This window comes from Panthera uncia, chromosome D4 (genome assembly GCF_023721935.1).
Source record: "Panthera uncia isolate 11264 chromosome D4, Puncia_PCG_1.0, whole genome shotgun sequence".
In the NCBI taxonomy this organism is placed as follows: Eukaryota; Metazoa; Chordata; class Mammalia; order Carnivora; family Felidae; genus Panthera; species Panthera uncia.
In genome coordinates, this window is record NC_064807.1 from 89,527,101 (window position 1) to 89,538,577 (window position 11,477).

Here is an 11,477-nt window from a genome sequence, read left to right on the forward strand (position 1 = left end):
GGGGGGGGGGGGGGGGGCCCCCGCCCGGGGGGGGGGGGGGGGGGGGGCCGGGGGGGGGGGGGGGGGCGGGGGGGGGGGAGGGACCCGGCCAATCACACGGCCCCTGCCGCGATGTGCGTCCCTTGCATTAATGGATTGTTACAAACGTGCAATTCGACCCGGCATGAGGAAGCGACGCTCAGCGGTCCTCCTGCCCCGGCCCGCACCGGGTGAGACACCTGCCCGCCCCAGGTGCCCTCAAGTGCTGAGCCGGGCAGCCCCCGCCTGTGTGCCCTCTGACCCCTGCTCCCAGCCCCGCCTGGCTGTGCTCTGGTGTTGAGGTGCGGTCTGCCCTCCGAAGGCAGGGTGGGTTGGGGGTGTCGCCCAGAGCGTCACCACCACCCTGTCAGGAAATAAACACCGCTCGCTGCTCAGCGCCTGGCTCTCCTCCAAGGCGCTCCGACGGCTGACCTCATTTGGAACCAATTTCGGCGTCTTAATAAGCCCTTTGGCTTTCCGCATCCGTCTGAACTGTCATCTTCGCGTGTAATCCCCCATTGCCTGTGCCACGTGAGGCCGGCTCCGGCTGGCTCCCCAGTGCCCGGATCGTAGCAAGTGGGGGGCACCCGAGCCCGGTGGGTGGCCTTAAGACACACAGGCCCGACCGGGCCGCTCCCCAGCGGCTGCAGGCTCTGCCCCTTGCGTGGGAGCTCTTGGCGCCAGGAAAATCCAGCAATCTAGCTGAGGGAAGCAGGACACGGGGCTGTGAAGGGCAGCCGGGGGCTGCACACAGACCAGGCCCACGTCCAGGGGGCCACCACACCCCTCCCTGGTCCTAAGCAGCTTGCGGCCGCCACACCCTGTGTCAACCATCACCAGCTGCTGCAGAAACCCGGGGGGATTTGCCCCCTCTGACTTGCCCCAGCTCCTTAAACCACAGCCAAGAAAACACGACTCGGGCCCCAGGGTCAGAGGGGCCCCGCCCCGCAGCCCCCTGGCCCCCATGCCTGCTTGGGGGGCAGGTGAATTTGGAAATCAGACCAGAGACGCAGCACCTCGCAGGTGCAGTGCGAACCACATCTGAGGTCCTGCCCAGAGCCAAGGTGACCGACAGCAGCTGTGTCTGCATCCGAGGCATTAGGGGCACGGCCAGGGGAGTGCCGTCCCTTGACATTTAGATCAGCGTCACTGGCATGAAGGGGCTCTTGCCCCCGTGAGAGTGATAGAGGTGGAGAGCCACAGGAGAGTTCGCTCATCTCACGGGGGCGGGGGGTTGGGGGGGGTGAGCCACCCTCACAGGAGGGGCGTGGCTGCTGGGACGGCCCCCCGACCCTGGCTCTGGTCTCTGGGCTCCGGGCCCCTCAGTTGCGGGCTGTCGTTCAAGCACGAATGTGCCCGCAATCCACGACAGGGCAAGTCAAAGCCCCCAGAATCCCACCCTCAAAAATTAACCACTGTTAATAGCTCAGTGCGTCGTATTTCAGAATTCCTTTCACTATTTAAATGTACTTTTAACTTTCGTTCATTATTTATTATTTATGTGTTTGTTACGTTCATTACATCGCAAAATTTACCGCCTTAACCATTTTTAAGGTCACAGTTCAGGGGCATTAAACATTCACACTGTTGTGCAGCCGTCTCCGGAACTTTCCACCCTCCCAAACTGGAACTCTGACCCCCCCCCCCCCCCAGTAAACACTGACTCTTCTCCCTTCCCCCGGCCCCCGGCCCCCACTGTCTACTTTGTCTCTGTCTCAGTGGTTTCGGCCCCTCTAGGGCCCCCAGGTAAGTGGAGTCATACGGTGTTTGCCCTTTCGTGGCCCTTTCGGGCCCATCCCCCTCAGCATCATGTCCTCGAGAAGGTTCATCCACGTTGCAGCACGTATCGGGATTGTCCGAATGACATTCCGTGGTGTGGACGGACCCTGTTTTGTTTACCCATCGTCTGCTGATGGACACTTGGCTGTGGTGAACACCTGCTCAAGTCCCCGCTTTCCGTTCTTTGCGGCTCACGCCAGACGTGGAATTGCTCGATCACACGGTAATCCTGTATCCGCGAGGAAGCGCTGGTTTTCACGCGGGTCCCCACGCCCTCGCCCCGGGCCCCCCCATTTCCGTGTTGGACACACACCCACCGTCAGCACACCTGGCCCACCTCGAGCCTCTGGCTAGCTCTCGAGTTTTCCATTGTATCTGTGCTCCGATCCATGTGACCGGCTCCCTGTTGGTAAAGATTGGGGTTGTTGGCTTTTTAACTAAACTGGTAGAGGCAGCTCGTGCACGCCTGTCCTTTGAACTTGGGCCTGAGATTTTTCAGTATAGATCCCTGCAGGTGGGAGCCTGGGAGGCCGAAGGCAGCTGGGCTCCCTAACTGAAGTCATTCCCAAGGCTCAAAAGGTCTTGATCAAGGAAGTCGTCCAGCCACCGGCCGCTCTGCCAGGCACCGAAGACAAAACCGCCTCCCCGAGAACAAATGGTTTCTTACAGGTAAGTAGGTTTCAACCTGGTTGATGGGCCAAATTTGCGCTGGGACTAGGCAGCCGCCCGCAGGCTACAATCAAATGCATCACATACATAAACACAAATTCAATAAAGCCCAAGGCTCGCCATCTGCTTTTCAAAGAGGAAGCTACCGAAATGAGCAGGTCTCCGTGCCTGGGGGCGTCTGACATTCACGTGTCCAGAAGGGGACAGCGACCTGCCCACCCTGATCCAATTTTCCCGCAGCTGATCGAGTTAGGGAGAGACTCACCCTGTAACGCACTGGGCGGGGGAAGGCGAATTAAAACCACCAGGACATAGATCTGACGTGAGTGGGAGGCAAGGGGGCCGCGTGAGCTGGAGGGCGCGGGGGGGACATCTTTCGGTGGCACTTGGTCAATATCTGGAGCGGAAGGGCTGGCTTTGTGCAGGGTGTCACTACCAAAGGCCTGCGTCGTTCCTGGACAACAGGTCTGCGTCCGAAGTCCCACGGCACTGGGACGGCTGATGTCACGGTATGGTCACCGCTCAGGGCGCTAGGTCCGTTCCAGGGGCCTGCGGAGTCCCCGGTGTCAGTCTCCCCCGGGGGCTGATGTGGTCGCCCCCTTGGCTGGCACTGACCACAGCTCTGCATGGAGGCCAGTCTTTGGGAAGCAAGACCAACGGACCTTAAGGGGCAAAGGAGGTCCAGCGGGGCCAGAGCCTCCGTCAGGCGGGAGATCAGCATCCTTCGCCCAGAGGAAGGCCCTGCGGCTTGAGCGTTTTGGTTATTTTCTGTTGTGCAACCCCAGAATGCCGGGCGGATGCAAATTTTAGTCTCGGTCTGAAAGGCTCATCCGCAGGAAAGAAACGCCGTGTGTGTGTAGGTAGCTGGTACTCGTGCTGGACTGTCCGGGGGGGGCCTCCACCGCCCTGGAGAGGGGACTGCTGGGCATCCGGGGCGGACACGCGCTTCAAGGGTGTTTTATAACATACCGGGGCCCTCAGCCAAATGGGTAACTAAATATGCCATCCCCCAAATCCTACCAGGTGTCAGAAGAATGTTTTTAAAAGCAAAAAAAAAAAAAAAAAAGCATAATAAAATTGGCTGTAAATAAGGAGTCTTTTCGGAGCATCAGAATTCTGTAGGAATCACAGAAAAAGACTCAAGGAAACCAAATCGGGGGGAACCGCGTCCCCCAAGATGCACAGCTTGGGTGGCTGCAGACGTGGCTGGAGGCCACCCCCCTCCATCCCGAGCCAGGGAGGTAAGGCACAGCGGTGGGGCGGGGCAGTGGTCAGGGTACTCGCCTCCTGCCGCCGTGGACGGCAGAGAGTCCGAGTCCCCAGGTCCAGGCGGAGGGTGGTCACCGCAGCAGGACGGAGACCAGGATACCACAGAGCTCAGTGAAGCTAGAGGCCCCCAGCCCGCGGGAGCACTTCTCCTCCCACCGCGCCTGGGTGCGCGGACCTCCCCATCTCCGTCAGAGCCTCAGAAACAGACACGGCCGCGGCGGACAGACAAACGGGGACTTCAGTGCAGAAATAGGCACGCTGCCCACCTGACCAGGCATGTGAGACAAAGCAACCCCAGAAGAGAGAGCCGTCATCTCAGAAACAGGAGCCCTGACACCGGGGAGCGCCGCGATCGAGTCAACAGAGGAGCCTTTACAAGACGTATAATTACTACCTTTAGAGAGATAAGAGGGGTTATCGGATCCGTGAAGCAAGAATGGGCTTTTATATAAAAGAACTAACCAGGGATCTCGGAAATTCAAAATAGATGGGCTGGAAGCGGAGAGAAGAGCAAATGGAAGATGAGGCCACAGGGGCCGTGCAAGGGATTCGTCCGAAAGGGCAAAGTCACGGAAAACACGAGGCAGAAGTTGGGGACCTGGGGACAGCTCCAGACGCCCCTCGGCCACCCGATGGATGTTCCCTCAAGCGGCACAGTGGGGATGGAGGGAAGAGAGTGGCCAGAGAAAGACCCAGGGCCACAGAGGGACACCGGTCGTTGGCTCTAAGAACTCGCCAGGTGCCGAGCAGAGCAAATGAACCCAGGCCTGTTCCAGTCGCGCGATGGCGCATTTCCAGGTCAGCAGAAGCAGAGCGAAGGTTCCGATGCTCCCGGAGAGAACAGAGCGCAGGTGCCAGGAGCAACGGTGAGAATGGGAGGGACACCCCCACCCCCAGTGGAGGGGTGCGAGCCAGGTCCCCGCGCCTTCTCCTAACAGCGGCGTGAGCCGGCACGAGACGCGGGACTCTCCTTCCAAGTTCAGAGAGAAGGCGTTACTCAGTCTACCATCCCGAACCGGGCATCCTGGTTTGAGAGCAAAGAAAACCCTTCAGATGTTCAGGGACTCGGGGATTTCCCCACCACTCCCCTTTCTGAGAGCCTTAACTCAAGTTACTCAACCAGAGCAAACAAAAATCTCAGCCCGAGGAAGAGAAAGACGGGCCAGCAGAAAAGATGGGGACATAAAATCCGATAGGACGCGGAATGAAGCCTGGGCGGTTTCGTTGTCACGAGGAACGGGATCGATTATCGTCTTCGCGTTGGGACAGGTTCAAACACGAGAAAGGCACAGAGAATGACGTTATAAATGCCCATGTGCTCACCGCTCAGATCTGTGTCTGTTCTGCCATATTTGCTGTGCTTTCACAAAATAAAGAAATATCACAGGTTCGGGGAAGCCCCCCGGCCTCTCCTCCAGTGAACACAGATTCTCATCACACGTATAATTGGGTTATGGTAACGGGTACAAAAACATTGATTTTTTTCCCCCACCCACAATGTTTATTTTGTCACTGGCCACTTTATCAAACGCCTAATTGTCTTAATCAATCTTCCCCGGGTTCACTTGGATTTACCGAGTGGAATTTTCCAAGTGTCAGGGAGCAGTCACCCGCTCGGCCTCTTCTGGTTCGATATCTGCGTCTTTTATTTCCGTTTCTGTCCAGCGGACTCGCCAGGCCAGCTGGCCACGGGGGATGCAGCCGCACAGGGACGCTCAGCTTGTCCCCGGGAGCGCTTCCTGTGCTTGCCAATGAGCAGGGCGCCGGCCGAAGACGGGTGCTAAATGCCCTCTGATGGGTAAGCAAGATTCTCCCCATTTCTTTTCAATCAGCAAGTGCCGCTGACTCCAATCAGCTGCTTTTCCAGCATCCGTTCTGACTACCCCAAGCTTTCCCTGCCTCTCTAAGAATGCAGAGCTCTGGTTCTCAAACTTTGTGGCCTCAAGGTCCCTTTACCCCCCCCCCCCCGTAAAATGTACTGAAGCCCCTGAAGAGCCTATATGAAGAATATTATAAAGTTTTACCGCAAGAGAAAAAAAAGGAAAATCTAAATCAATGAAGATACAAACCAGCCCCCTTGCTGGGAGACGTTAGAATGTTGTAAAGACAGCAGTCTACCATATTGATTCTAATAAACACGTCTCCCATCTTCAAACGTCCCTGAAACAATCAAGGGCGTATCAGAGCTTCAATGGCAGCATCCCTCTACCCCCTCCTGGTAGTCAACACAATAAGGATTTACCTTAAAAAAGATGATGTCTGATTTCATGTATGCTTTTTTCATGATCTTAGCTCATTTGTTTTTTTGGACCAAATCTTGGAGCGGTATTGGTGTTCCTGTTACCTCGTTTTCTAGGTGAAGCAGCTGAGGCCCAGAGAGGTCAAGCAACTTGTCCAAGGGCACACAGCCAGGGAGTGGCAGAGCTAGGATTATGAACCCCGGCTGTTTGGTCCTAGCGTCTCTGCTGCTCTGGTCTACTGGTCCAGGGGTTGGGCTTCTTCCAGTCCATCTACAGTTCAACCCAGTCTTCGTTAGGGCCCCCAAACGATTCCCGATCTCACAGGTCGATAATACAGATCATTCAGAAGAGGAGAACGCTCAAGGAAATGTTGGCAGCCAGACGAAAGGACACGGAGACGTAGCGTGGTTCCCCTGAGCTGTCCAAGCTGCCTCTGTCCCACGTTGGTGACCTGATAGGCCTGTGGATCATAGCGCAGCAGGAGCTCCGGGAACAGACCCTGCATATCTGGAACGATGCAATTTTCACTTGGATAGGGAGCCAGTGACCACTGGTCATGCGAGTGTCAAAACAACATTAAAACACAAACAGGTCAACCTGTGGCTCATGTCCACAAAAATCCTAGATGGGTTAGAAATTCAACACAAAATGAAAATGGCACAAGTGGCATGGAAAAATCTCGTCTACTTTTTTCTTTTGATTTTTTAATGTTTATTTTTAAGAGACAGAGACAGAGAGCGAGCAGGGGAGGGGCAGAGAGAGAGGGAGACGCAGTATCCGAAGCAGGCTCCAGGCTCCGAGCTGTCAGCGCAGAGCCCGACGCGGGGCTCCAACCCACGAGCCGTGAGATCACGATCTGAGCCGAAGTTGGACGCTCAACGGAATGAGCCACCCAGGCGCCCCTCGCCTACTTGTTTGAGCCTCTCTGGAGCCCTGCCACGAAAGCCTGGCAGGTCTGGCCCCTAAAAGCCAGCGGCCCCAGCTCGATGACGGACCCTACCTAAGCCAAGGTGAAGACGGTCACCAGCCTGGAAGAAAGGCTTTGCACCCCACGAAACAGATGAGCACATAAAGAGTGTCTACACATCAGTGTCAAGACACGAAGACTCGGAAATGGGGGAACAGGCAGGTGATGGGAGCGGGCGTATGAGGGGGCTCTCAACCTCCCCGGCAGCTGGGAAAACACGGTCACCCAATGAGATACAAGTAGGGGGAAATGGACCAGATGACGGACCCCCGTGCCGTGAGGCTGCAGGGAGACAGAACCTGTCCCCACGGCGGGGAGGAGGGCACATCAGGCAGGGTCACTCACCCGATGATGCTCAAGGAGGCTTTTAGTAAAGGGGCTTTGATGGAGAAGTGGGCAAGTGAGGAAAGGAAGCCACAAGGTGAGGGGCAGTGAGCAGGTGCCGTTCCCTCGCCCTGGCCTGAGGGGGTGAGGCCCCAGGAGAAGGGGGTCAGAGGAGAGGGTACGTGGCACGGGGAGACCCAACCCCGCCTGACGTGGCCCTAAAGCGGGGGAACCAGGGATATGGAGACCCCCCACTCCCCTTCCGGGCCATGCCTGTTGGGAAGCTGGAGGGCACAGAGGCCCAAGGCAGACGTCCACCCACGTCTTACACACGGCCTTGTCACCCCTCTCGAGAGCCACACGCTGCCACCTGTGTGGCGGGGTCCTCAGACACAGGTTTCAGGGGGAGGAAACCACAGTCAGCCCCAGCAAGTCTGGACAAGGCTCCCAGTGGAGGGACAGCTCACAAACACGGGAGTCTCAAAACGTCCCCTATGGGGAAGCAAGCCACTGTTCTGTTTGTCCCGCGGTGACGTCACTACCCCCAAGCTTCTCATCAAGACAAAACAGAGCAAAAGCGAAGGAAAATGGTGCAGTGGGAGAGGCCAGGCCAGCGCTGGGAAGGGCAAGACCCCTTGTGTGGGATTATGGGTTTACAGCAGGGACAGTGGCTCCCCATACAGGAGCCACCAAGCACCCTGGGCTGTGGGGAAGGGGGTACGGGTGGGCGGGGGGGTGGGGGACCACCAACACCGAGGGCTCATACCTCCAGACAAGGCTGATCCTGTTTCGGAGTGACGGGGGCCAACGACAGGCCGGGGGGGGGGGGGGGGGGTCACGTGGAGGGCGGGTTAGTGGCTGGTCCTCCCCTCCCTGCCGCGTGTCCTACAGCAGAGGAGACGAGTGGCAGAGCGGCAGGCCTGGGCTGGGAGCACGCGCCCATGGGCCCTGGTTTGGGGGCGCGTGCAAACGCTCACCCCGAAGTGCTCCCCACAGCCTCGCGAGCCAGACTGCTGCCAAGGGAAAGGCAGAGAATGCAAAGTCCTCTCCAAAGCCCAGGGGAGGAGGGAAGGCCTCCCGGGCAGGGCTGTGGGGTCCACGGGGTGGTCAGTGGGCGGCTGCCACAGGCAGGGGCCACTGGTAAATGCCAGCCCCGCTCCAGACTCCATCGGAGGTAGGGAGCCTGTCTCACCAAGGCCCCAGCCGCCCAGGATGGGGGGATGCCAGTGGGACTGGGGCTCCCAAGGCCAGCACCCAGGCCCCAGGCCAGAAGGTTCGGCCCTTGCTGCCAGCCTCGCCCAGGCAAGCCGAGGGTCATCCCACCCTCGTCCTGGGGGATAAGCAGATCTGGGTGGCTCAGAACCACACATGGGGAAACTGAGGCCACCCAGTGAGCAGGGCCAGGATCGAGCCCAGTTCTGCCCACCTCCAAGCCCTCGTCTCTCCACTGCTCTGCCCGCACCAGATCCACATCCCCAGGTCCAAACTCTGGACCAGCCCCAACTGCGGGCCGAACCCCGGGCACGTGGAGGAGACAACAGCAGACCCATTAAGACATCGGTCCTGAGAGAGAAAGGCTGGGCCTGTCCTACGCACGCCTGCGTCCCAGCACCCACCGCTACTGCATACAGTAGGCGCTCAATAAATGAGGCCAACTCACTCGGCCTCCAGGCATGAGGTGCTCTTGCTCACATGGAGTTAAGCGATTACAGAGAAGGCGAGGTTAGACTTTTGACCGGAGAGTCGTGGGAGCACAGGAGACATAAGGGCTCTGACCCCCCTGGGGTCCTGGAGGCTGCCCCACTTGAGCCTGGGCCTTGTGGGGTGCGTAGGAGTTCGCCAGATGGTGACGGGCAGAAGGGGCGTCTCGGGCAGAGACCAGCGTGTGCAAAGGCCGGGAGGATGAGAGCTTGGGCGCAGACAGTGCCAGAGCTGGCTAGGCTGACAGCCTGCGGAGGGAGGGCGGGCCGGGCTGGCTCTGGTGGCCAAGCTTGCACCCCATCCAGGGGACAGTCTGGCCGCTCCTGCAGCGGAGGGGCTCCGGGCGAGTGTGGGGTGGGCTCAGGGGTCCTGTGGTGGTCCACGCGTCCCCAGGGCTGACGGGCTCAGACAGGCTCTGCCCTTTCTTGCCAGCAGGCCCTGTGGGGACCGGCTCTGGGCACGAGTCACCCCCGAGTCACTCATTAACTCTGCAGCCAGGCCGGTCACTTGCACTTCATTGCCTCAGTTTCCTTGTCGGTCCCACAGGAGAAATCGCGTGGCCAGTGGTCTCCAGTGGAGCACGAGGAGCAGAGGGAGGCCGGGCCTCTGGCCGCCCCTCGTCCGGGGGAGAGGGGGCGAGAAATCCAGGACCAGCACAGAGCCTCGGGCTAATGCCTTCCCACTGAGGCTGGTGCCGGGGGACAGTGGAGAGCGGAAGGGACAAATGTCTGCCAGCACGGCTCTTCTATCCCAGAGCAGAGACGCAGAGGATGTGGGAGCCAACAGGGGAGACGGTGCCCGAGACTCAGGACCGTGGAGACCGTGCACAGGTGCTAGGAAGAGAGGGACAGCGCGGGGGAGCCCGAGGCTGAAGGTCGTCCTCCGTGCTTCTTCAGGGGGCTACGAAAGTGCCATGGCGTCTCCGGGTCGTGTTACCGCAGGGGCAGCAGCTGGAGCACAGACCCCAGCCGAGGCTCTTGAGCCACCTCAGGCCGCCAGACGTGTGCGTGTGGAGGGGTGCAGCAGCAAGGCCTCGGCATCCCACACCTCACCCCTGTGCCCTTCGACCTTGGGGCACTGTTCCCGTCCTTGGTCTGCCCCGCTCATCCTGCCTCCCTGCACTTGACCCTACCGTTCCCTTCCTTCCCCTCGTCCCACACCCTCCCTCCTCCTGGCCCCCAATCCAAACCTGCCACCGTCAGCCAGGGCGTCAGGGGCTGGTGGCAGGGATGCATCTGATAGGACGGCAGTGGCCAAAGCGCTCCGGTCCTTCTCAGGCCCACGGGTAAAATGAGAGAACGGTCCTCGTCTCCCAGGGCTGTCAGGAGAGCCACGTGACAATCAGCACGCCACGGATGTCGGCCACGGGGAGTGCAGTCCTGGATCCAGCCCCACCCGGCCCAGGGAGCCCTGTCTCATCCGGCTTTGAACCCTCACCCAGTCCGAGCTCCCCGACAGCGGGGCCTCTCTGCACCCACAGTGCGCGGCACGTGAGTGAACGAATGAGTGCAGGCACGCGCAGCCCAAGCTGGCCGGGAAAGAGGAGGTGAGGTCATGAGAGCCCGTCGGGATGAACTGTGATTCACCGGAGGAGCCCCCAGGGACCCTTGACTGCTCCCCAGCACCTCGCTCGGCATCACCTCGTCCGCACCCATCATCCTCGAAGGTTGCTGAAGAACGAGCACATCAAGCTTGCTGTCACAACGTTGTAGAATGTTGCGGTGACTAAAAAGCACCGGCAATTTCTGCTCAAACAGACAAGGCTGCCTTTTCAAACCGGGGCCATGGAAACACCGCCGTGTGCGCCCAAGCACCCCCCCGGCACCCCCGCCCCGCCCGCGCCCGGCCCTCTGCACACGCGGTTGTCTCATCCTCTCACTCCTGCTCTCCCCCGCACGCTCTGATGCCTTGTCCTGCTCCTGGTCACGTCCCAAAGACACCCAACCCAGAGCCCTTGATCTAGAACGCGAGTGTATTCTGCCCAGCCAACATCACAAAATAATGGCAATGTCATGGCCCGGATCATCTCCCAAAAAAAAACAAAAAAAACAACAAAAAAAAATCCTATTCTCTAAATGGGCTTGACCTGGACGGATATTTTGGAATTGGGTAGACACAGGTTCAGTGACATAAGTGGACCTGCCGCGGAGCCCATTCAGTCAGTGGAAGAACCCCTCAGGAGCGCAGGCCGGGAAAAGAAAACACTCCAAAGACCAAACTAAGGTTAATTTAGTAATTGCCCGAAGCCCCCGGCAATTTCCATAAGTACCCGCCGGAGGAAACAGCGGCCGCTTTCGGTCATTTGCCCCAGTGCCCTTTTGGGGAAAGAACTTGGAAGGCTCAACATGGGGCCCCCTTTGGTGGCCCGAGATCCACCGGGCAGGTGAAATGGGGGCCGGGCAGTGGGGTGCCCACCCCAAGCTGCCATCGGCCCCCCCTTCTAAGACTCCACAGACTTCCGAGGCTGGAGGGGTCCCCCCCCCAGCCGGGGGCCAGCTCGGCCAGCTCGA